The sequence below is a fragment of the Monodelphis domestica genome, chromosome 1 (genome assembly GCF_027887165.1).
Source record: "Monodelphis domestica isolate mMonDom1 chromosome 1, mMonDom1.pri, whole genome shotgun sequence".
Taxonomy (NCBI): domain Eukaryota; kingdom Metazoa; phylum Chordata; class Mammalia; order Didelphimorphia; family Didelphidae; genus Monodelphis; species Monodelphis domestica.
In genome coordinates this window covers 695,152,835-695,180,253 of record NC_077227.1, presented here as the reverse complement: position 1 = coordinate 695,180,253, position 27,419 = coordinate 695,152,835, and the positions used below count along the sequence as shown (strand labels likewise).

Below are 27,419 nucleotides of genomic sequence, written 5' to 3'. Positions count from 1 at the left end.
CTTAACCCCCATTACCCAGCCTTTACCATTTTTCTGACTTGGAATATGAGAAGGTAAAAGCTTCTAAAAAAAAAAGAAAAAGAAAAATATGTTCAAATGGGAAAGAACTTAGAAACACTGATTATTAGAACTGAGAGGGCCCTTAGAGGATAGAACCTTAGAGTTGAAGGGGATGTAAGAACACAGAATGTGAGAACTGATCTCTAGCCCTTATCTAACTATCATCATTCCTAGCTGATCATTTAAACCTTCATTTTACAGATGAGCAAATGTAGAATGTAAATGATTTGCTTCAGGTTACAATGGTAGCAACTAGCAAAGTCAGAATTTGGACCTGGGTTCTCTGATTCCAAATTTGCTGAGAGTGCCACTATGTCAAGTTAGACCATAACTCAGTTAAGTGCTGACCTGTGAAAACTGACCAGAAGTTATTAATTGCTGAAGTCAGCAAGTCCATGTCCTTGGCATGGGGAAAATTCTCTCTCTCTTAATTAAATTTTTCTTTAAAAATTAACAAGTATCTCTCCTCTCTCCCTCGCAGCTCTACCTCCAAACAAGGAAAGGAAAAAGAAAAACAAAACCCTTGCAAAAAATATGCATAGCCAAGCAAAACAAATCCCCATATTAGCTATGTCCAAAACTGGATATCTCATTCTGTGGATCTAATCTATCATCCCTTTGTTAGGAGGTGGGCAGAAATTCTAAATCACCAATCTTCCGGAATTATGGTTTATTTTATTTTATTTTATTTTATTTTTAAAAAACCCTTACCTTCCATCTTGGAGTCAATACTGTGTATTGGCTCCAAGGCAGAAGAGTGGTAAGGGCTAGGCAATGGGGGTCAAGTGACTTGCCCAGGGCCACACAGCTGGGAAGTGTCTGAGGTCTCTTGAGAAAGGCTTTGGAGAAGGGAAGCTCTTGGAGGACAATCTCTAAGGAGGTCTCAATGGAGCTCCTCTGAGGGGACTCTGTCCCTCTGGAGGCTCTGGAGAGAGGCCCTTTGAAATAGTCTCTGGCTGGATCTCTCTTTGAGGAGGACTCTGGCTGGAACTCTCTGGTGAAGTCAGTTGAGATGGAGCTGGCCTGGTGTCACTAGAATCCTTGCTTAGACAGACCTTGTGGTGAGTGATAAAAGACTGTCTCTTAAGAGTCTCTTAAGACTCAGGTCTAGGCCATGTTGGCTTAAGGCCCTTCATACTTATTTCCTTTTTCTCTCTTTCTCTCTTTTCTTTACTTCCACATTTGTATTAATTAAAATCTCTATAAAACCCAGTTGACTTGGGTATTTGAATAATTGGGAATATTTCCCTGCTGACCACCTTATATTTGATTTAATAACCAAGACACTGCAGTGAAACATATTTTCTGCGGTCAAATCTACTCACCCACTCTTATATCTAGCATAATTTATATCTTCCACTATTTTACTCACTACAGTTTATGACCGCAACTCTTTTAACTGCCACAATTTACAACCTCAACCATTTTAAATCTTACAGAGGCCAGATTTGAACCTAGAATGTCCTGTCTCTAGGGCTGGTTCTCAATCCACTGAGCTACCCAGCTGCCCCCTTTATGGTTTATTCTTGCACTGATCAGAATTCCTAAATCTTTTGAAATAGTTTGTCTTTACAAAGTTTTTATCGTAGTACAAATTGTTCAGGGGCAGCTAAGTAGTTCAGTTGATAGAGTACTGGGCCTGGAGTCAGCTTTCTGATTCATATCTGATGACCGACAATAGATGTGTGATCCTGAGCAAGTCACTTCATTCTTTTTTCCTCAGTTTCCTCATAAATAAGCTGGGATATCTCTAGTGTCTTTGCTAAGAAAACTCCAAACAGGGTCATAAAGAGTCAGACATGACTAGAAACAATCTAATACATAAATGGTTTTGCTGATTTTTCTCACTTCATTCTATATCAGTTCAAAGTGAAATTCAAGTGCTCCTCATACCATTTCTTCATTTATATAGATCTCTTTTTTTTTGTATTCTCCCCCCACTAATTGTGTGAGAAAATAAATTATCTCTTTCATTCCTTCCTTTTTCTTCTCTGGTATATCCTCCCCCATCTCCAACCCTTCCCCTCTTTGTTTCTTTTAAGATAATTAAAACAACAAAATTTATTCCTAGGCTCTCCATCTTGATTCCTGCTATGGCCCTTGCTGACATTTTGTTTTTTTTTTCTTTCAGGGGTTGCTTCTATCCCTTCCTGTTTTCCTCTTCTTCCACCATTAGAATACAAACATTTCATTCTTATGAAGTAATTTCTGATTGCTCATTTGTATTTATTCCTGAGGGCTTGAAGGTAGGCAATTCTGAGATGGATGTTGGTCCCATAGTGGAGATCTGGAACTCACTACCAGATAAAAATCAAGTTTTGGATTGATTATAATCCTAGTGCCATGGGGCATCCAGGATATTTACACCTGATCCTGGGCTTGGAGGAAGGGAGAACTGTGATCTGAAGGCAAAGAAGTCAGGCCTCTCCAGGGCTCCAATTATAGGTCTAGAGGAAAGGAGATTCGGGACTTGAAACTGGTGAGATCTGAGACGAACCCTAGTGAGATTTTGGACTCAATCCATGATCTTCAGTGGAGAAGATATCAGTGGCTCACAGTCCCTGGAGGAGCAGAGTCTACTCCATCACTCTGACCTCAGTCCCTGAAGGAAACAAGTCTTGGGACTTGTTCCTTAGGTGAAGAACAAGTTTTGGGAATGGCTCCAGAGGAGTTGCAATTTGTGATTTATTCTTCAAGTGTGAAGGAGGGACCTTAAAATGTCCTATCTCCAAGAATGATTAAACAAAAAAAAGATAAAAAATTATTGTGATTTCAGGAATCCCCAAGACATAAGCTTTTCCTCCCTTTTAAAATTTATAATATTTTTCCATGGTTATATGATCCATGATCTCCCCAATCCCCCACTTTTTTCTCCCCTTCCCGAATCTGACAAGCAGTTCCACTGGGTTATACATTTATCATTGTTCAAAACCTATTTCCATATTATTAATATTTGTGTATTAATTCAGTGTGTTCATTCAAAGTCAACATCCTCAATCATATCCCCATTGACCCATGTGATCAATCATGTTTTCCTTCTGTTTTTCTATTCCCACAGTTCTTTCTTTGGATGTGGATAGCATTTTTTTCTCATAAGACCCTCCGAATTGTCCTGGATCATTGCATTGCTGCTAGTAGAGAAGTCCATTACATTTGATTGTGGCACAGTATCTGTGTACAATGTTCTTTGGTTCTGCTCCTTTCACTCTGCATCAATTCCTGGAGGTCGTACCAGTTCACATAGAATTCCTCCAGTTCATTATTCCTTTTAGCACAGTAGTATTCCATCACCATCACCACAATTTGTCCTGCCATTCCCCAATCGAGGAACACCCCCTAATTTTCCAATTTTTTGCTACCACAAAGAGCAAGCCTATAAATATTTTTGTACAATTTTTTTTTCTTATTACAAGATGTAAGCTTTGAAGAAAAACTGAGTTTGATCACAAAATCAATTAGAAATCCTAGAAGAAATTGTGTAAGAGCCTTAAAAAAAAAGAGTTCCCACTGACATTATTAATGAAAGTAGTAGTAGAGGAAAGAATAAAAAAAGAGAATTAACAGCTTAGCACAAGATACAAAACCTCTCTTAGTAACAGATGATCAGAAATTAGTATTTTAATGATTCTATAAAACAACAAGAAATATTAAAACAAAATCAAAATAAAAAATGAAAGAAAATATAAGATACATCATATTAAAAACAATCAACCTAGAAAACAGGTTAAGGAGAGATAACTTAAGAATCATTTGATTATCTGAAAGCTATATAAAAAAGAGTCTGGACATCGTATTTCCAAAAATCATGAAAGAAAAGTGCCCTGACATATAAAAACAAGGGCAAAGTGAAAAAAAAAAGAGGGGCAATTAGCTGGCTCAGTGGATAGAGGGTTAGGACTAGAGATCTTAGGTTCAAATCAGGCCTCAGATACTTTCATACAACTGTATGACCCTGGAACAAGTTACTTAACTCCAATTGCTTAGCCCTTTCCACTCCTCTGTCTTAGAACCAATACTTAGTATTGTAATAATTAAAATAATATTTCTACCCATATATATATATTATAAAGTTTATTGGAAGGATAGACAACATTCCTATAAGTAACCTGACCACATGGTGCCTAGCCTGCCAGTCTCTTCCTCATTCCCCCTCACCTGCCTGCTCTGCATCTTCTTGGTTCTCCCTTTCAATTCTCCTGTGGTTCTCCCGATTCTGCCCTAAACCTTAACTTTTATTGATGTACAGAATGTACACTGATGCAACCCTGGCACAACTGTGGTATGTCAGAAATGTTTGATAGACAGGTAAAGTTACTTAGGAGGGGGAGGCTAATAGCTTCCTTGACACAATCCTCTCTGTGATCCTTTGGGAGACTTGTCTCCCCATGGATCATTTAAATATAACTATCTTATCACTCTAAATACCATCTAGCTAAAAGTACATATAATATTGCATTTTTCTAAGAGTTAGAGATGGGAGTAAAATACAAAAACTGATTGATAGACACATTGACAAAATGCCAATTAGGGGGCAGTCCTCTTTGGTATAAGTGTTTACATTCAGAATAAGTATGTTCAACCCCTTTCAATTCAGTTCATTATATCCCAAAGTTCATTCTGGATCTTTTGATGCAGTGTGTAGCTTCTTCAGGCATCTTTACAGCACCCTCTCAAAAAGGATCCGCTTTCTTGATTTTGGGGTATTGGCAAGTTTCTTTTCCTGAAATTTTCCCCAAAATTTTAAACCTTGGGGTTTTAGGATAATTACCCAATCCCCTCTGCAGAGGGTGTTGACCAACACCAGAATCACACTGGGATATATGACTGAGTTATGAGGCATATGAAACAATTGTTAAAAGAAAACAAAACAAACCCCCCCCAAAATCCCAAATAAAAGAGTAAAAATTAAATTCTGTATAAAAATAAGAAATACAGAAATGATAAAAATAAAATAAAAATCTTACATGTATAAGATTCTGAGTAAAAAATAATATAAACCTGTAACAGGTTCTTGAATCACAGCAAGGACCAATTAAAGTCACTTATGTCCCACAAGCTGTAGGACAATAGCAGCAATATAGCACCTAACCCATTTGCAGCCAGGACTAAAGAAAATTGCCAAACTATAAAAGAGAAAGGACTAAGTTTCAGCAGCAAATGGAGAAATCATTCCCTGGTCTGATTGTACCTTCACTGTCAGAGATAGGGGGAGCCAGGATGATAGCCAACCTGAGGCACTTGACTCAACGTATGGTTCAAGGAAGTCCTGCATCTTAACATATGTCATATGCTGCAAATTCGATTTGCAACTAGGTTCAAGTCCTTTTGTATTGGCATAGAAGTTCATCAATCTTCCCTGGATTGGATTTGGTCTGTTTTGACCTCATGTTACTTGGCACTGTATAGTGGCTCTTTTGTTCCCTTCTCCTGGAATCAGACATAATCATTAAACATAATCCCATAATATTTATCAATAAATGGCAGGTTTTCATAATGAAAGCCTTTTGGGTATGCATATTACTAGGGCTAATAGATACTGTAAACTTATACTAAACTTTATCCTTCAAGTAAAAAAAAAACATTAATACTGATTTAATATACTTCAAGTATCACCAATATTAGGGAAAAAGAAAGAAAAAAAATCAAATATCCTATTACAAACATAAAGGGAGAAAAATATAATTAAAAAAACATAATTTCACAGTTCACATTCCATGTGACAATGTGTTAGCCGAGAAGAAGCACAAAACAAAAGGTGCTCACTCAAAAATGAAATGTATATCACTCTTAACTTGGCCAGGATCCACAGTGTGAGTGTACATAAGTTTTTCACTAGGTAAAAACCTTTTAAAAACAGTAGTACAACAACTAATACAGATTCTAAAAAGTACCCAAATCCCCAACATGATAAGAGCCCATTTATGACCATAGCAAACAAATCCACTATCATTAGGATTCACATGACTTGCTGTATGACATGTAAACAACTTTTGAAATCATGAATACTTATCACAAGTTCTACAGATTTTGCCAATGTTTCAACTTTGGCAAAGCTAATTTTAACAAAGTCTATTATTACCATCATTCCAAAATTTGGTAGGAGAGAAACCCAGAAAAACCTCTGTACTGGTGATGAAGAATTACAAATATAAGAAATCCATTTCAAAGCTACTAGGCTTCACAGGAAAAATCATGCCCATCATGCCCACTTCCCGTATGGGATTATAATACATCATAGGGTAAATAAACCACTTGGGCACCTCCCTCCCTCTTGGTATGAGATTGTGACAATGTAACAGAACTGTCTCCAATATGTCCCCATTTTCACATGGAGCCAAGGACTAAAAAGTGAAAATCACTGCAGATATGTCATCCATTACATTTACAATAAATGCAGAGATGGGAAAATACAATAATTCCATTGCATTCTACTTCAACTACAAATAGATCCTTGCCTCTTGTTACAAACAACTCAAGAGGCAAGCAAATAAATGATCAGAGGTAGGGATGCTCCCATATATCTGAAAACCATGTCTGAATACTCATTAAAATCAATTTAAATTAATAAATAAGTACGTTCTCCAAAACTGTTAAAAAGGTTGAAACCAATTCAATGGAGTTCATCCATCAGGTCTGCATGACAATTAACAAAGGCAAAAAAGGAACAAAATGTTGTTTGTGGGCTTTTGCAAAGATATTCTTCTACAGTAGAATCATAGGGGAGGTACAAATAAAGACAATATAACAGTGTAACAGAATATTTTCAATTTTGATAACTTATGAAGTAGTTAACATTAAATTAAATACATCTTGTATTTAGAATCGTGTTACATAGACTTCTTCATTCTGGGGAGGGGAACAAACTGCAACAGTTAACATCAATAAGGCAATGAGGTCTGACAAGGCTTAAAATTCACCTCTAGACTCTGAGGTTTCTTCCCCTCACAAGTACCATCAGTCATCACAATCCCTTTGTCCACACCTCTGGGGTCTCTCATGCTGAGGGGAGTTCCCACATTGAGTACAGGTGTTTGGATGTGATTTTTGATTTTCCTTATTTGAATAACTATTCCTACTATCAATATTACTATTCCTGAAACTTCTATTCCTATTTTCCTGATTTCTCTTCTTACAATTCATAATTACATCACCTACTTTTCCACAGAAGTAACATGTTAGTAGTTGTTTTGTTTTGTAGATTCTTGTAAAGGAGCTATGACCTCTCCTTGCTTTGTCTTTACAACTGTTTCAGTTAATTTCCTTCCTTAATGCTTCCACTAAATCAGTATTCTCCTTCTCCTTTTCCTTATGTCCCTCAAAAGCATAAACTGCCACTCTTTTCAATTCTTCAAGGTCCATAGTAGGCCAATTTGGAAAGCTAGTCATAAAATAATTCCTAACTACCTTACCTTTTTGACAAATGGCATTCTTATTTGTTTAAAGTCCTGTTCCCTATCCAGATCAAGCTCAATATATCTTTCTCCCAGCTTGATAAGTCTATCCATAAATTGGGCAGGATTTTTGCTATCTTCTTGCTTAAGATTTTCAAATTTATTCCATGTACCAGGCTTATCAGAACATGCTTTCATAGCTTTTAGCAATGCATTTCTAGTCTGGTATAGTTGTAAGTAATCTTGTTCTGAATTTGGGTCCCATTTGGGATCTTCAGTTGGCCAAAGAGCTGTTCCCTCTCCTTGGGCCTGATTACAAGAGAAAGAATCTTATTCCTTTCCCTCTCTGTTAGAAAGACCTGGAACAAATCTTCTACATCAAGCCATGTGGGATTATATGTGTAAAAAATGCTTTCAAACTTATTTATCACCACCACAGGCTCAGCTTCATAGGAAGGTGTTTTTTCTTTGAATCTCTCAATGTCCTGTGGAGGAAAAGGTGTATGATGTCTAATGTTTATTAAATCTCCACAACTGTTATATGTAGGGACAACTGTTAGAGGGAAAAGCCCTTTATTTGAATCATCTGTGGCAACTGCTGCTTGGCCTGTATTCTGGAGTTCAATGGAGTGGGTTTTAGTGAGGCTGGTAGAGGAAGGGGGTGGGGTGGTTGAATGGAGTTGGTCAGTAGGTGGGGAGTTGGAGCGAAAAGATCAGGGATGGGGCTGGGGGTGGGGTGGAGAGGAGTATGATGGGTGAAATCTAGAGGGGACATAGTAAGGTGGGTAGGAAGGAGGGTACGGAAAATGATGGAAGTAGGGATGGCAAAGGTGGGGATAGGGAAGATGGGTGGGCAAAGGAGGGTAGAGAGGTAGATTGGGAGAAAAGGAGATGGGAGGAGAGGAGGATGAGTGAGGTTTGATCGGGAGAGGAGTTGAGGGGTTCAGGTCCTGGTTTGGGTCAGTATGAGGGGAAACCTCCTCACAGGCCAGGTGAGATAACAGAGCATGTTTCTTGCTAGATTTCACTGAAGGAGTTAAGCTAGAATGGTTTGGTCTCAAAGAAAGGTTTCCTTACTGGAGGGAATTGTTGATTCATCAACATGATATGCCCAGAAGTGCCAGTATTTATTATCTTTGGAATCTTTGTTTTTAATGGCTAACTTCAAATCTTTTAAGATCTTGAACTCAAAAGAGCCATATTTTGGTCAGGTAAAAGATATGTCCAGCCTTACAAAGCTTTCTAGCTTCTTTCTTTGTCATCCAATTCTCCTTAGGCAAAATTGGATCACTCCAGGAATTTAAAAATGTATTCAGGACTAAATCTGGAGGAATATATCCTGATTTCCTTTGATGTGTTACAGTATTTCCTATATTGTCTAGTCTGTATGTCCCATTTAAGCTAGTTTGAATATTGCTAAATGATCAGCTTAAACAATGAAAAGTTCCTAAAACATAACAAAAAATGGAGACACAAAGTTCTTCAATGTTATTGTGGAAGGCAATAAGAGAAGGTTTAAAACAAAAAGCTAATGTAAGGAAACAGTAATTGTTGCACAGTAATAGTATCAATAATGAATGTGTATTTAGTGTAATAATTGATGTTATTAATAATTGCTAACATTATGCATTTATTATAATCATTAAGGATGATATTAATAACTAATAATATTCATTTACTATGATTGTTATTATTAATTATTAACAACCATAAACCATAAACACTAAGTATCAATCATCAATAATAACCATTATTAATTAATAATAATGACTAATAATAGTATTGAAAATTAATAAGTATTGTTATTGGTAATATTATTAATACTATTGTGTTCTAAAATTATTCATTAATATTGCATGTAATTAATTTGATTTAATGTTGGCTTTGTTCAAATTTAGAAATTTGGTTTTAATTTAAATTCAATATTACTAACATTTCCTATTAATAATCCTTTTATTTAAATATATTCAATTTAATAGCATTATTTTAGATCACTAGTAGCAGTAGTAAAGGAATTCTTTTTTATTTTCCTGCAGTTTTAATTATCCACAGTGGGTGGCGCTATAAATGCGTGTAGATTGGAAGGCACCTGTGGGTAGACCTATCTAAGCAAGCAGTCAGATAAAGAGAAAGCAAAAAAAAATATTGTCTTCTAATATGTTTAAGGAGGCAGTCTACAAGCAAAGCTTTGAGTGACTTTTAATATGCTAATGAAGGCAGGCACTCCCAAGGAAAATGTGACTTTAGATATGCTAAAGAAGGAGAACCAGTAGATTCAGGGATAGATGAGTCATGAGCAAAACAAACCCAGAATTTGTAAGGGTGATTGTGAAAAAGAGTTTGATAAAAAAAAGAAAGGCAAAGTAAACTTGACTCTGATAAAGGGTGGGGGAAGGAAGATGGGGAAAAAAGTATAAGAATAGAATGGAAGGAAGTATACAATTGACCATCAAAGCTATGATTTATACCTGGATCACAAGGATGATTTCTTATATGGAAATGTGATGTAATATAAACCACATTAACAATAAGATCAAGAAAAATCATCAGGGCAGCTAGATGGCTCAGTGGATTGAGAGTCAGGTTTAGAGACAGGATTTTCAAATCTGACCTCATATACTTTCTGGGTGAATGACCCTGGGAAAGTCACAACCCCCCTCCCCCCATTACCTATTCCTTATCTCTCCTGCCTTGGAATCAAGATTCCAAGAGATGGAAGGTAAGGGGTTAAAAATCATATGATCATATCAATAGACACACACATTAATAGATGTGGACATACAAAGACATACACTCATCAGTATTATATGAAATGGAAGATAAACTATTATCCTTTCCAAAAAGGGGAATTTATGAAGTGCCTACTATGTGCCAATGCAATATTCTAGGTGCTTCACAATTATTAACTCATTTAATCCTCACTACAACTCTAGGAGATAGGTGCTATTCTTATTCCCATTTTATAGATAAGGAACCTGAGGTAAATAGGGTTAAATGATTTGCCCAGGGTCACACAGCCAGTAAGTATTGGAGACTGAATTTGAACTCAAGTTTTCCTGACTCTAACCTCAGTACTTTATCTATTGTATCACACTCTCTAATAAGAACAGGAGTAAAGCAAAGGTGTTCATTTTTACTATTGCTATTTAATGTAGTACTAGAAATATTAGCTAAAGCAATAAGACAAGGAAAAAATTGTGGAAATAAGCATAGGTAAAGAAACAAAATTATCACTTTTTGAAGATGATATGATAGTATGCTTAGAGAACAATAGAGAGTCAACTAAAAAAGAAATTGAAACAATAATCAATAAAGCTGTGGATAGAAAAGAAATCCATATAAATCATATAAATCCTGCCTAAACAATTATATTTGTTCAATACCAAACTACAAAAGAATTCCTTTATAGAACTAGAAAAAATAGTAAGAGGAACAGAAAGTCAAGAATCTCATGAGAAATAATAATTTTTAACAGTGGATAGGAAAGGATCTAGTAATATTTGATCTCAAACTAGTCAGCAAAGCAGTAATTATCAGATTTGGTTCTGGCTATCAATGGAACAGATTAGATACCCAATATCTAAAAAAAAAAACAGACCAAGTAGTCTAGTGATACAGAAACCCAAATACCCTATCTACTAAGATAAGGACTCACTAATTGAACACCTGCTGAAAAAACTGGAAATCAGTCTGGCAGAAATTAGATTTAAACCAGGATCTTACCCTACATGCCAAGGTAAACTCCAAATGGTCTTGAAATGAAAGGTCACATTATATCAAATTAGAGAAAGAGGTTAAAATTACCCTGCAGATCTATGAATAAGGTAAGAGTTCATGACCAAAGTAGATAGAGAATCATACAAGATAAAATGTACAATTTGATTATATGTAATTAAAACATTTTCACATAAACAAATCCAATAAAGCTAAACTTAGAAGGGAAATGGTTAACTGGAAAAAACATCTTTGTATCAAATTTCTCTGATAAGGGTCTCATTTTCAAGATATTCAAGGAACTGATTAAAAAATTGAAGACTGAAGGCCATCTCCAATAGATAAATGGTCAAAGAATATGAATAGGCATCTCTCAAGAGAAGAAATTCAAGCCATTAATATAATTATAAAAAATGATCCAAAATACTATTAGAGGAGTACAATTAAAAAATAAATAAGGTTTTATTGATGTCTTCTGTTATTTTCATCTTTATAACTTCTCTCTGTCTCAGAAAGCTATTTAATGTAACAAATCATATATATTTTTAATTTCTTACTTTCTGTCTTAGAATCTATACTAAGTGTCATTGCCAAGGTGGAATAACGAGAAAGGCTAGGGAATTGGGGTTAAGTGACTTTCCCAGGGTCACATAGCTAGGAAGTGTCTGAAGTCAGGTTTGAATCAGGGAACTCTCACCTCTAGACCTGACTCTCTAACCATTGAGATACCTAGCTGTTCTTGCAAATCATATTTTTTAAAGAAGAAAAAAATCAGCATAACTAACTCATATGTCAAAAGTATGGAAGCATTTGCAATTTATACAACCTGTCAATCTCCCACCTCCACAGAGGGGTGGGTTGGGGATGTCCTCTCATACCTTTTCATATAGGTCCTGCTTGATCTTTATAATTTTGTTAGTAAAGGAATTAAATCCCACCTAATCACAGTGAATAATCCTTTTAATATTGATGTAATCTCTTTGCTAGTATTTAAGATTTTTGCATTAATATTTATTAGGAAAATTGGTCTGTAATTTTCTTTCTCTGTTTTTGGTCTGCCTGGTTTAGGTATCAGCACCATATTTGTACCATTACAAATTTGGTAGGACTCCTTTGCTTATTTTATCAAATAATTTATATAGTTTGGGAATTGTTCATTAAAGTTTTGAAAGAATTCACTTGTGAATCCATCTGCCTCTGAGGGAGTTCTTTTATGGCTTGTTCAATTTCTTTTTCTGAGATAGGATTATCTAATTATTCCATTTCCTCTTTTGTTAATCTAAGCAATTTATATTTTTGCAAATATTTGTCCATTTCACTCAGAATGTCACATTTATTGTTATATATTTGGACAAAATAGCACCTAATGATTGCTTTAATTTCCTCTTCAATGGAGGTGAATTCACCATTTTCATTTTTGATATTGGTAATTTTATTTTCTTCTTTCCTTTTTAAAATCAAATTAACAAGGGATTTAAAAAAATAGAACCAACTCCTATTCTTATTTATTAGTTCAATAGTTCTTTTACTTTCAATTTTATTAATTTCCCCACTGATTTTTAGGATTTCTAATTTAGTTCTGAATTGGAGATTTTTAATTTGTTTTTTCCCCCCTAGTTTCTTTAGTTGCACAGCCAATTTGGTGATCTGCATTTTCTCTATTTATTGATACAAGCACTCAGGGATATAAATTTACCCCTAAGTACTGCTTTTGCTGTATCCCATAGATTTTGATATGTTGTCTCCTCATTATCATGGGGTATTCAGGGAGGGGTAGTATCTCTGGTATGGAGGGCTTGTCGTGCCCTCCTAGGGCAGCTCTCCAGCCTCTGACCCCCACCTGACACCCAGCTCTCACTTGTGGCTCCCAGTAGCTGCTAGCATGCGGCAGCGGCCACACCCCAGGCAACGGCTTTGACAGGCTGGCTAAACCTTGTGAGAGTAGCCATCAGGTCATAGACCCCTGGTGAACCAGGGCCTTGCTCACCCAGCATGTGAAGACTGCTTTGGCTGAATAGATGGAAGAAACCAATAAGAAGGTTCAAAGGCTGAGATGGTGATGCAGCAAAGCACTGTGGAGTGCTTAGGGTGTGTTGGAGCACAAAAGACAACACGGCCATCTAATGCAGCTGAGGAAGTCTCCAGGTGTAATGACTTTTCGTGCCACTGGACCCAGGCTTCCAACGCCAAGAGAGTGGGACTGTCTCTGTGCATCGACTTTTCCACTTAAATCTCCTTCACGCACAAGTGTCTTTGTGTACACTCATCTATCATAGATGAAAATGCACAAAGATGATTATCATCCTCGGTTACTGAGAGACTACTACTATATTTACTTTTGATTTTTTGGTGTGTAGTCATTCTTTCCATTTTATATTGTAGTTTCTGTGCACATTATTTTCTTGGTTGGTGTACTTACTTCACTCTGTATGAGTTTTCTTTTCAGGCTTCTCTGAATTTATTACATACCATTTCTTTTCTTTTCTTTCTTTTTTTTTTACTTTTCTCTTCCCTCTTAGAATCAATATTGTGTGGTTCCAAGGAAGAAGAGTGGTAAGGGCTAGATTATATATTAGACATATATATTTATTAATTGCTTATATATCTCAGATCTCAAATCCTTGTCAGAGAAATTTAATATTAATATTTTCTTCACTTCCCTCCTTAATACTAAGGTTGCATATACATTTGAAATGCATTAGTGGAATGTGGTTCAAGGTGCTGGTCTAAACCTAATTTCTGCCAGGCTGTTTTAAGTTTTCCCAGTAGATTTTTTTTTTTGTCAAATAAGTTTTTTTCACCCCTGGGTAATTTATATTTTATACTTTATTTAAGTTCCATATACTTCATTAAGTTCCATTGTTTTTTATTCTCTTTTGTCTAGTTTATTTTAGTGATATATCTATTTTTAAAAAACTCTTACCTTCTGTCTTAAAATCAATACTGGGTGTTGGTTCTTGGGCAGAAGAGCAGGAAGAGCTAGGGAATGGGGGTTAAGTGACTTGCCCAGGGTCACACAGCATGGAAGTGTCTGAGGCCAAAGTTGAACCCAGGACCTCCCATTTCCGGGCCTGACTCTCAATCCACTGAGCCACCCAGCTGCCCCTATTTTTTTATCTATTTTTAAACCAATGCCTACTTCATTTCATCATTTCCTTCAAAAGATCTTTTGTTTTTCCTGGTAAATTTTGTCATTTTATCAAGTTGAATAAACATAGCTTTAAAATATAAATTAACTTTGATAATATGGTCATTTTTATTATATTGGCATGTCCTACCCATGGGCACTGAATATTCCTCCAGTTTTAAGGAACATTTTACCATTGAGTCTATGTAAATCTTTTGTGTGCTTTGTTGGCCCAGGTGTTTTATGTATTTTGTAGTTATTTGAAATGGGATTTCTCTTTCTATTATCAGCTCTTGGGTTTTGTTATAATTATATATAAATGCAGTTGATTTTTGAGGCAACTTTGATGTTCCATCTTTGAGGTCATGGGAATTGATAAAGTTGACAAAAGTGGCAAATACCAAATATTGGAGCAGCTATGGGAAAATGGACACATTGCACTGTTGATCGAGCTGTGAATTGGTCTAGCCATTCTGGAAAGTAATTTGGAACCATGTTCCAAAACTCACTAAAGTGCCTATTCTTTGACCTGCGAATACTACTACTAAGTCTGTATTCCAAAGATAACAAAGAAAGAGGAAAAAGTCATATGTACTAAAGTATACATACTTCATTTCCCAGGTCGCACTCCTCTGGATTTCTTCATTATACTCCAGAAATTCTTCGTCCTAGAAGATCATTTCAGCCCTGAAACTCACACTTTGGAAGGATCCTCTGTCCCTGGGGTCCCTCTCCTCTGACTGAGAGTGGATTCTCCAGAACTTCTATTTAAAGAGAGAGCCTAGGCCAGTCACCCCCTTTTCTCACTCCCTTTTCCCTTAGAATGTAAACTTCCTGATGGTGGTATCTATCTTTCTTTCTGCTTGTATTTATATTCTCAATGCCTAGCACAGTGCCTGGCACATAGAAATGCTTAATAAAGATTGTTGACTGACATAGACACACATATTTATAGTATAGTTAGTTCTTTCTGTAGATGCAAAGATAGAAATAAATAGGGTGCTCATTGATTGGGGAATGACTGAGCAAAAATTATAGTATCTGAGTATAATGGAATATTATTGTGTTATAAGAAGTGAAGAGATGGTTTCAGAGAAACCTGGGAATGAATTATGATATTAATATTGTAACAAATAAAGAACTCTATAGGATAGAATTTGTTTTTGCCTACTGAACTATTTTATACAGGACAGTTTTTTTTAAACCCTTACCTTTTGTCTTAAAATCCATTCTAAGAGCCAGTTCCAAGGCAGAAGAATGGTAAGAGCTAGGCAATTGGGGTCAAATGACTTGCCCAGGGTCACACAGCTGGGAGGTGTTTGAGGCCAGATTTGAATCTAGGTCCATTGCCACTCCAGGCTTGGCTCTCAGTTCATTGAGCCACCTACCTGCCTCTTTGACTGCAATATTCTTAATATTCTTTAAAAAAATTAAAAATTTTTATCATCATGCAAAACATACTTCCATATTGATCATTGTAAGATCAAAGTTGTACATAACTGAGATCCCAAATTAAAACCATAAATACACTGATGTTACGGATGACTCCAGAAGTTCTTTCCTTGGAGGTCAACAGCATTCCCCATCATAATTCTTTTAGGATTGTCCCAGATCATTGCATTACTGAGAAATACTCTTAATATTCTGAGGCCAGAAGTAGATTAAGATACAATTGGGAAACATTTAATAAGTAAAAGCACACTTCAAATGGAGATAACATGACATTTAAAAATTTATTTAGAATATTTTTCCATGGTTACACAATTCATGATTTTTTCCACCCCTCTTCCCTCCCTCCTCCCGCAGCTGACGAGCAGTTCCACTCAGTTATACATGTAGCATTGTTCAAAATTTATTTCCATGTTGCAATAGAGTGATCTTTTAACACCCAAACCCCAAACATGTCCCCATCATAATAATATAATAACATTACATTTTAAAACTAAGTCAATATGTTGCCTATAGGGATCCTTATGAGCAGATTAGAGGCCCCTGTTTCTAATTGAATTTGACCCCAGTGGTCTGGACTTTAGGAAGTGACACAGAAAGCACTGATCATGCTGATGAAACATAAATGATGCTCATCCTTTGCTAGTACACCCCTATCTGGAGGGAAAGAGGAAAGCTGTCTGTTTTTGATGGGAACATAAAGGTAAAGAGGTTTCATGTCATTTCTGTAATATGGTGGCATGGAAAGGGTGTTGTACCATCCATCTCTCCTTCTCAGAGCCCAATTCCCAGAAAAAGCTGTTTAGTCTCATTGACACTATTCACTTACTTCATCACTCAGCTGAAATGACTCTCTCCAAAGTTGCAAATGCTGTTTGTTATCAGCCTATTTGATTTCTCCTCAGTTGCTGACTCATTTTTTTGAATGCCCATAGAAATCCCTGAGAATATATTCTTTCTGCTCTGGGAAGTGGTTAATACAAATCCATAACTTTGCTTTGACAATCAGTTCCCTTCCAGAAATCTCTCCCCATTCCAGGGCATTCCTAATTGTTATCCTTCTTTGACTCCCTCCCCTTCCATCCTCTATGTTGCATCCAAACATTTATAACTACAGACTTTTATAAGTTATCCCTGGGGGCAGCTGGGTGGCTCAGTGGATTGAGAGCCAGGACTAGATATGGGTGGTCCTGGGTTAAAATATGGCTTCTGATGCATCCTACCTGGGTGACCCTGGGTTGGGGATGTCACTTAACCCTCATCACCTAGCCCTTACTGCTCTCTTTTGCCTTGGAAACAATACATAGAAACGATTCTATGGCAGAAGTTAAGAGTTTAAAAAAATAACTATGGGTTTTTAGTAGCATAAAGATTAAAAGCAAACTTAGATAAAAGAAACTTCCAAAGATTTGGGGGTTTCATCAGTTTCTGATAGACAGAAAGATTATTTTCTCTTCCTACAAGTGATGGAAAAGCAGGAAGGGATGGAAAGTATGCTATGTACTTGACTAAGTCTCTTACCATCAGGCATATGTTGGAGAAGCTGTTCATACAATGAATAGAGGGCTGGGCTTAGAAGATTTGAATTCAAACTCTCATTAGCTCATAAGCCTCAGACTCTCATTAGCTTTGTGACTCTGGGTAAATCACTTAACCTCTATCTGCCTCAGTTTCCTCATCTGTAAAATGGGCATAATAAGAGCACCTACCTCCCCAGGGTTGTCGTGAGGATGGAATGGAATTATATTTGTAAAGTGCTTAGCACAGTGCCTAATAATGTTAGCTATTTTATCAGTAAGTCTATTTGTAAAGGGCTTAGCATGGACCCTGGCACATTGTAAGCGCTATCTAAATGGTAGTTATTAGAACAGCACCTTCTTTTGTGACCTGGAAGGATCCTGCTTGGCTTGGCCCAGAGCACCCTTGATTCATGAACTATTGGTGCTCTGTTCCTCCCAGTATGGTTCCCAGAAGTTACATCTTTTGCTGTTGCCCTTCCTCCAGCTGTGTGCTTTGATCAGAGCTTTTCCTCACCCTTTGGCCGTGGGAGGCAAGGAGGTTCTGTCACCTTACCAAAAGCCACCCTACTCTGGGAATACCTCTAAAACGAAGTCCCTGAGCCTCATTTGTTTTTACCTCCCAGGGCTTGCCTACTTTTGAAAAGGGTTATTCAAAATAAGTATTTAGTGCCAGTCAAATTGTTAAAAAAAAAAAAAAGTAAAAGGAATATCCCTGTGTATTAAAGACAGCAAGGAAAAGATTGCCTTGTGGGTATCAAGTGATTTGTGTGATTGTTGCTTTCTGACAGGGCTCATGTCAAATAGAGCTGCTTCTATGCCTAAATGAAAGAGAATTGGAGAATCCTTTGGGAAATTATTATCCTATTCTCCTACCTTAGTTTCAGTCTTGGTTTGCTGAAAAGTTTCTTTTTTTCTGATGGAATTGAGCAGCTCTGTTCTGGCCTTTCTCAGAGGAGAGCCAAAAGAGCCTATTAATGTCTGGAAAAAATGGGAAAAGAATTGAATCTGGAGTCAACAGACTAGTATCTGAATCCTGCTTTTACTATTTAGAACACATTTAGGGTGCATACTGTCCAGAATGAGGAAATCTGATAGCTCTCTTGTCTTCATGGGCAGACAATATCTGGATAAACTCCATTCATCAATATGTAACTTGATTTCTTCTAGGAGAACCTAAACGGCTAAAAGAAAAGATAGAAATGGCAAAAACTGAAAGATGTGTACAGGTATGTACTTCTCAAAGTTCTTTGCTATCCATTTCTTTTCTCCTTAGAGCTACATTTAAGAGAAATGTTTTTTTTTTCTCTTCTCCCCATGGAGAATAGGATGGAGATGGAGCGATTGAAGATGGAGAATGAAGAAGAGGAGTCCACACTCTTCCTCATGCTGGCAGTGGAGTCCCCTGGCTTTGAGCATGGGAGAGTAAAGAATGAATGGAAATTTCTTTGCTAAGTATAGATCAGATTAGAACTGATTGGAGATAGTCTGAGGAAGCAACCAGCAGAGTAGCTCAGTCCAGTGATGTGGAATGAGACCAGCATCTGCCATAGGGTAAGAGCAAGCCTAATTCCAATCCAGCATTTCTCCTATGGCTTTCTTAGATGGCAAGGAAGCTCTGGATACTTTTCAATCTGTCTATTTCTTTTCCTTTTCATTCCCCTCAAACTATCTGGGAGGAAGGGTGAGAAAGGAAGGAAAAAAGTCCACCCAAATGGCAAGATTATTGTAGCCTGCTATTTGATGCATTGTTTTTATTGTTGTTTTTGTTTGAGCATTCTTATGTTATCTGATTGTATAAGTCAGAAGTTTGTTAATAGTGAATTGTTGTAGTTTGGTCGCAAAGAAGACAGATATGAAGATATCTCCTACTCTTCTACAGAAGTCAGAGTCCATTGGTATGGAGCATTGCATAGAGCCAGTTTTTAAAAATTGTGTTAATTGGTTTTGCTGAATTTCTTTTTCTTCCTTATTAAATAAATAAAATTCTTTGTTATAAAGAATTTCCATAAGGGAAGAGAAAGAATTAAGAAGAAACTGAGGTGAGAAACAGTATTAATAAAAAGCTAATGAAGAATAGTGAGTTTTTGAGTCTTATGAGTTAGTGGTTGTGATTGAGGAAGTGAAGCCTGAACTTCAGAAATGTGGGCTCATGTGAGAAAGAGGTTTTATATTTTTAAACATTGTGAGTATATCTCACAATATTTCTTCTAGGAGTCTCATGAAGCTGGGGCTTAGACCAGTAACTGAGTAAATTTTATGGTTGGACTGAATATATATTTTTGAGTTGGTCACCAGGGATTTAAATTCTAAATCCCAATGAACTACTCAAGTCAGAATGTAATTTTATGGTGGTTTATTTATAATAGAAGGAAGAAATTAAGAGAGAGAGAGAGAGAGAGAAACAGAGAGAGAGAGAGAGAGAGAGAGACAGAGACAGAGACAGAGACAGAGACAGAGAGACAGAGAGAGACAGAGAGAGAGAGAGGAAAAAGGGAAGGATAGCTGCTCTGGCCTGGTCTGAACTGGGCAGGAGTTCAGAGGCCTTAGCCAAGGGTCTCTCTAGAGGCTGTTGCCTCCAGAAAAACCAAGGGGAGTCAGCCTTATAACTCACCATGTGATTGTCTAAGGGAAGCAGTCTTAGGTCTCATGCTCAAGCTTCTCTGTGGTCAAATTCCATGGCCAAGTCCCTCTCACAGGAAGTGATGTGAAATATAAAGGCAGTTCTTTATGTCACTTCCTGTGTCTTACGTGTATCAATGGTAGCTTAAACTTGGCTTTGGATGGCCCAGGGGGTCAGTCAGTTATTTCTGATTTGTCACTGGCTAGCACATGTGGGTCATAGACTTTCCTTCCTCACACTTAATCCTTAAGTGGGGGTGTATACATTCCTGGTTGCTAAAATTCTAAAGACTAAGCAGGGTGGAGTATATAGTATAGATCTTTCCAACTTTTTCTGAAATCACTCTGCTTATCATTTCTTATAGCACAATAGTATTCCATCACCAACATGTACCACAATTTGTTCAGCCATTTGGAGTAAATTTTTTGATTTCACTTTTTTCCACTTCTATGAATTAAAAAAAATTAACTCATACCTTCTTAGAATTAAGACTAAGTAAGAATGTAATACTAAGGCAGAAGAGTGGTAATGACTAGGTAGGCAATTGGGGTTAAGTGACTTGTCCAGGGTCACACAACTAGAAGTATCTGATTCCAAATTTGAAACCAGAACCTCCCATCTCCAAGTCTGGATCTTTGTTCACCTAGGTTTCCCTGAAAAGGAACTTCTAACCATGCCATCTCTCCTATCACCACTGAGCCACCTAGCTATCCTTATATATGAATTTTTACAGGTTTTTGAGGGATTCCTGTATCCAATCTCTTATGTAAGCTCCTATAGGCTCCAGGGGTTCTCACATATCCTCCTTCCTTTACAGCTCCCATGTTTTAGCTCTCATGGACAAATCCCTCTGCCTTTTGGGATTATACATGAAATCATGAATCTCAGTTAGGTTCAGATTGCTTTTATGTGTAATATATCACAGATGTTACTTTTAAAGCTGTTCAACTCATTTGTGTTTCCTTCTATTTGCTGATGTGTATTTCTAAAATACTTCAATGACCTTTTTTTGTGGGCATACCATTGGTGGGCTTCTCTCTCTCATTTCTTCCCCCCACAAAAAATTGTGTGGGAAATGAAAACCAAAACATTTATGCTTTAAGAAATAAAACAAATCTACCTATTGTCCATTTCCAAAAATATATTTCTTATTCTGTATCTTGAGTCTCTCACTTCCTTGCCAGAAAGCTGGTAACATCCTTCATTATTGGTCCTTGGAATATGCTCTATCATTGCGTTGTGGATCAGAGTTCTGAAGCCTATCAAAGTTGTTTTTTCTTATAAGGTTTTTATTATTTAACAAATTGTTCTGGCTCTCCTCACATCATTCTGCTGCAGTTTGAAAATTCCTTTCATGATTTCTTATGATTCAATAATAGTCTATTAGATTCACATGTCATAATTTGTTTAACCATTCCCCATATGATGCATACCTCTTTAGTTTCAAATTCTTTGAGAGCACAAAAAGCAGCTATAAACAAATTTGTACATATGGATCCTTTTCCTCTTTCTTCGATTTCATTGGGGAATATCCCTAGTGGTAGTATTGTTGGGTCAAAGGATATGCACAATTCTATGACCTTTTGAGTAAAATTGTAAATTGTATTATCTTTTGCTTCTTTTTAAAGAAAATCCTTTATTTTTGTTTTAGAATTAATACAAAGTATTGGTTCTAAGGGAGAAGAATGGTAAGGGCTAGGCCAATTGGATTAAGTGACTTGCTCAGATTCACACAACTAGGAAGTATCTGAGGTCAGATTTGAATTCAGGACCTCCTGTTTCTAGGTCTGGTTCTTGATTCACTGATTTAGCTGCCCTAAAGTCCATTTCTTGAATTATTATGGTTTTGAAGCATTTTTTTCAAATGACTGTGAATAGCTTTATTTTTTATCCTTGAGAACTGTCTGTCTGTAACCTTTGGCCACTTATCTATTGATGAATGTTTCTGAACATTTTCCAGTTTATTAATATTCCTCTGGCACCAGGACACTGAGAACTGAACATGACCTTCAGGACATGTATAGCCAGCATGGTACAGTGATGCTATTGACTCCTTATTTCTTCAAGTTGTACCAGAAGCCCAGGACTACCTTACCTTTTTTGGCATGCCACATCATGTACTGATTCATGTTGAACTTACAGTCCATTAAAATGCCTTGATTTTTTGGGGATAGACTACTGTCTGAAATCATGTCTTCAATCATGCTTTCTTTTTCCAAAGCATTCCTTCTCTCAGATTATCTTTATTTTTAATTCCTTTAATGTAACATTCCCTAATTGGGTGGCACAATGGATAGAACGTTGGTCCTATAGTCAAGAAGACCTGAGTTCTAGTCCAACCTCAGATATTAACTAGATGTGTGACCTTGGATTTGAATTCAGGTCTTCTTGAGTCAAGGTTCAATTACTCTATCTACTATGCCACTTAGCTGCCTCTACATTTTGGTATGATATACCCATTTAATTCAAAACAGCAAATTTATGAGTTTGGAATAAAACAATGTTAAGTGGCCATATTCCCTAAAGTAGCTTCAAATAGCAGAAATACAAAAAATCAAAAAAATCACTTAAAGAACCTGAGTTCCACTTGCAGACCATGATGACTGCAGGCAGTGGATTGAACCTCCTTTGTTTCACTTCTTCCTCTCATTGATCAAAGAAATCAACATGGAAAATGGCAAATAAGTAAAGTGGAGCTAGGTTTTTCTTTGTGCTGTTCTCCAGGGAAGTAAAGGGAAGACAGATGCTATGGACTGGATTTTCATAGACTGACCAACTGTGGTCTCATTTGATTGTTTAACTTTCCCTGCCTTCCTGCCACTCCGTCATGCCACAAGGTTACAGCTTTGTCTACTTTCCCTGCTTTCTGTCACAGGGGCAGCATCCCCATTTCTTAATGACTGAGCAGAGGATTAAAAGGTACTAGAAAGCCTCCAAGTTCTCCTTTTCTTCCATCTTGGCTGCATCATTTCTCTGTATCTCATTCTTGTGTCATCTTGGTGGAAGGTGATTCCTTTCAAGGTCAAAAGCTCTGGAAAGTGGGAAACTGGGTAATACCTACATGATAAAGGGATGCCTTTTGTTTCACCAAATCTCTGTGACAAAGTGATTAGAGAAATCTAAAAACAACTATGAGATACCACTTTGAATCTATCAGATTGACTAATATGACCAAAAAGGAAAATGATAAATGTTGGTGGAGATATGGGAAAATTGGGACACTAATACACCATTGGTGGAACTGTGAACTGATGCAACCATTCTGGAGAACAACGGAGAACCATGCTCAAAAGGCCATAAAACTCTACATACCCTCTTACCCAGCAATACCACTATAGTGGATCTGTATTCCAAAGACATCAGAGATAAGGGAAAATATTTTTAGTAGCTATTTTTGTAGTGGCAAAAATTGGAAATTTAGGATTCATTAATTGGGGAATGGCGAAACAAGTTGTAGTATTGTAAAGATTAAAATTTAGGGGAGACTGAGGCAGGTAGAAATTAGTTTCTCTCTGCAAGGAGTATTATATTTTATGAGGTTTATTAAAGTTAAGGATTAAAGAAAATACAGGATAAGAAAAAACACGTGCCTAGGCCAGAGGCCTAGACAAGACCTCACCTACATTATGGAAAGAGCCACGTCTGCTCCAAAACGGAAGTCCAAAAGGAGCCCCAAAAGCTCTTGCAATCAGGTTAAATACCTTCTTGATCTTGGCCCATGTAATAATTCAAAGCATTCTGGGGACATGGAGGAAGGACTTCTGGGGATTGAAGTCCAGAGTTCGAGTCTATTTTTACATTTCTCCATTTGATCGTTATTGGGGAGACAAGTTTCCCCAAAAAGGATGATGAAAACATAATCAACTTAAAGATCACAATAATTTGAGATTGAGGGGAAAAAAAAGAATAAAACCAATAATTGCTGAATGCATTGACAAAAAGCCAGTTAGGGGACAGTCCCCTTTGGCATAAAAGTATACATACAAATAAATGTTCAATCAACTACACCCAAAGTTCAATTTTTTTTTTGTGCAGCTTGTGGTCTGGAGGCTTCTTCATGGTGTCTTCTCCAATAGTTCAGTTCTGGATTCAGAGGGGTAGCATCTTCTTTACCTAAGATTCTTCTCAAAAGGAATTTAAACTTTGTAATTTAAATAATGATATTTTTTACATTCCCCCGTTAAGAGGGTGATCGACAAATACAGAATCACTTAGGGATGCATGGCTGAGGTATGAGGTATAGGCAAGAGATATTAAATAGATATCAGAAAAAATAGAAATAAAAAAAGAAAAATTTCTGGATGAAAATATAGACTATCAAAGTCTTATGTGTAAAAATTCCAAGTAAAAGAAAAATAAATCTATAACAGGTCCTTCAATCAGGGCCCAATCAAAATGATCTAAGCAATGACACATTTACCCAGTCAGTAGCCAGGACTACAGAAAGGTACCACACTATGAAAGGCAGAAAAGAAAGGGACCAGATTATAGGAGCCAAGGTTTGGGGATACTCATGTGAGTATCTTCAGAATGAGTGTGGACACAAGGAAAGCCTATGTCTAACAATGTTAAACACAGTAACCTCGAGTCTTCACACTAGGTTCAAGACCTTTGTATTGGCCTAGAAGTGCATCAATCCATTCTGGATTGGCTTTTCTTTGGCTCTGTGCAATGGCTCTGTGTGTATATCTTGTCCTGGAATCAGACAGAATCATTAAGCAAAGTCCCATAATTTATTTAAATAATTAGTGGCATCGTTTTTATAGTCACAAGTCTTTTTGGGCATTCTCTGACAAATGTATTTCAAACTTATAGTACTGAAAAGTCAAAAAGTTAAAGAAAATCTTAATGCTGGTGACATGTGCTTCAAATATAAAAAGGAGAGAAAAATAAAAAAAAACACTGAAATAGTATATTGCACATGCAAGAAAATATAATAATAAAAGAGCTTTAAAATTAAAAAATATAGCTTATAATCATTGACACTCAGTGTCAGCTAAGAAAATATAAAATGCAAGGTTTTCTCCCCAAAAATGTGATCCATTTCCTCTTAATATCTGGCCATGCTCCACTGTAAGTATGAGGCAAATGAATTGAGAGAGGTAACATTTTTTCATTTTTAAAAATACAGTAGTGCAAATATGTAGTTTCAATATCCCCAAAATCCTCAATAGCCCAATTAATTACAATAGCAAACAAACACACATATTTCACATAAGTTGCTGTATGGCATTTTAAAAAACCTATGAATTGATGGACATTTGTCACACTTTTTTTTTTTACAAATGTAGCAATCTTTCAACCTTGGTAATAAACATATTTTTAAACAAAGTAAAACTCATCTTGGGTTAAGAACATAATCAAGAAATCTAGAGATCATTCTGGTGGAAGTTAAGTAGTGAGCTGAAGAGTATAAATAAAAGGTGCTCCTTTTTTGGAGGCTTTTTAGGGATACAAATGCCCTGAAATTAACTGCCCCAACTTCCATTCACATATTTAGAAATTCGGGAAGGTTGGGGGTTATAAAATGTATTTCACTTCTGCTACTAGAATGGGCCTTACCTTGTGGTAGGGGCAGGCAAAAATGACCAGAGATTGTTAAAAAAAATTACAAAAATCATATTTAAAAAACCCTTAAAATCATTGAGATATTTAACATATTAAATTTTCCAAGGTTGTTATAGCAATTGTAACCAGTTCTGAAGTCCATCTATCCTCGGCAAAATAGAAAAAAGCTGTTTTTTCATATATGGGCTTATTCAATATATTTGTTCAGCACAGTTATAGGGGAAAAACAACAGAATTTTAAAAGTAGTCAAAACTCAGTACATTAAAATGAACAGTATAACAGAATAATATCAAATCCAGTAATATATGAAGTTAAAATCACAAAGTTATATCTTAAAACAATCAGGAAAAATGCAATAGAGTACAGAGATTTGTATAACCATTGGAGTCTGAAATGCCTTAGAATAAAGTCTTTAGTCTCTTCAAAGTTCCTTGGGTTCTTATCCATTTAAATGTCTATTGTCCGAAGGCAGAGTGGTAAGGGCTAAGCAATGGGGTTTAAGGGACCCATCCAGGACCACATGGCCATGAAGTGTCTGAGGCCAGATTTTAATCCAAGACCGCATGTCTTTAGGCCTGGTTCTTAGTTTGCTGAGCCACCCATTTGCCCCTTCAAAGTTAGTTGAATCTTTTCCCTGACACGCAGGTGAAGTCAATGCTATTACCAGAACAGTCAAAAGGTATCCTTTTAAATAGCCCATTGCTTTTTAGGTTCCTGCTTGAAAAATCTGTTTCTTCTCCTCTCCCTTTTCTCTCTCTCCCCTGCTACCATCTGCCCATGTGGTAGTTACCAGCTGGTCCTGTGCGATCTGCTCCAAGGATCTGGGTGATAAGCCGGCTGAGGTGGGTCAGGCAGGGCCGGGAGCCAGAGTACCAGGTGAGGACGATCAGGGCTGCAGGCAGGAACTCACAAAAGCAGGGCCTGGAGCAGAACGGACAGCCGGGATGGGCAGGTGAGCTGCAATCTGTGAACAGGTCTGGATCGGGGCTGAATGTCCACAGGCAGAAGTGGCTGAGCCGGGTGGGGGAGTTATCTAACGGCTGGAACGAGCAGCAGCTTTGCGAGGGTAAAAAATGAAAACCTTGACCAGAGAAACGTGGTTTAAAAAAATTTTAGGCACTAGATATTAAAGATTAACTAAAGATCAGAAAAGAAATCAGAAGATTGAGATATTTCGTTTTCCTGAAGTGGTTACGCCAACTGTAAAGATTAAAATTTAGGGGAGACTGAGGCAGGTAGAAATTAGTTTCTCTCTGTAAGGAGTATTATATTTTATGAGGTTTATTAAAGTTAAGGATTAAAGAAAATACAGGATAAGAAAAAACACGTGCCTAGGCCAGAGGCCTAGACAAGACCTCACCTACATTATGGAAAGAGCCATGTCTGCTCCAAAACGGAAGTCCAAAAGGAGCCCCAAAAGCTCTTGCAATCAGGTTAAATACCTTCTTGATCTTGGCCCATGTGAGAATTCAAAGCATTCTGGGGAAGTGGAGCAAGGACTTCTGGGGATTGAAGTCCAGAGTTCGAATCTATTTTTATATTATATGGTTGTAATGGAATACTATTGCACCATTAGAAATGATGAATAGAACGAGTTCAGAAAAAACTGGAGAGGCTTATATAAACTTATGAAAAGCAAAGTGAGCAGAACCAAGAAAATAATGTATATAGTAACAGAAATATTGTATGATGATCAACTGTGAAGAACCAAACTATTATCAGCAAAACAAAATTCCAAGATAACCCCAAGGGACTCATTACAAAAAGTACTATCACAGCCAAAGAAAGAACTGTTGCAATCTGATTACAGATCAAAGAACACCATTTTTTACTTTATTTCCTTCATGAGTATTTTATTGTATGTGTGATGTGTCTTCTGTCATGGCATGAGCAATATGGAAATATATATTGCATGAAAACACTGTTATAATGTATATCAGACTATTTACCACCTGGAGGGGGCAGAAGG

At 36.8% G+C, this 27,419-nt stretch overlaps 1 long non-coding RNA gene across 3 annotated transcripts; it reads left to right on the top strand.

Moving 5' to 3' along the window:
• The first annotated feature begins 548 nt into the window (after nucleotides 1–548).
• On the top strand, nucleotides 549–22,050 carry LOC103103809 (uncharacterized). Of its 3 annotated transcripts, XR_008913662.1 has the most exons (5): nucleotides 550–1,121; nucleotides 2,192–2,306; nucleotides 14,914–18,487; nucleotides 18,587–18,812; nucleotides 21,842–22,050. It is a non-coding gene; the product is annotated as an uncharacterized LOC103103809 (long non-coding RNA). The 3 variants fall into 3 exon arrangements; XR_001626134.2 differs by having other exon boundaries at nucleotides 18,587–22,050; XR_008913665.1 differs by lacking the exon at nucleotides 2,192–2,306 and having other exon boundaries at nucleotides 549–1,121; nucleotides 18,587–22,050.
• The last annotated feature ends 5,369 nt before the right edge of the window (nucleotides 22,051–27,419 follow it).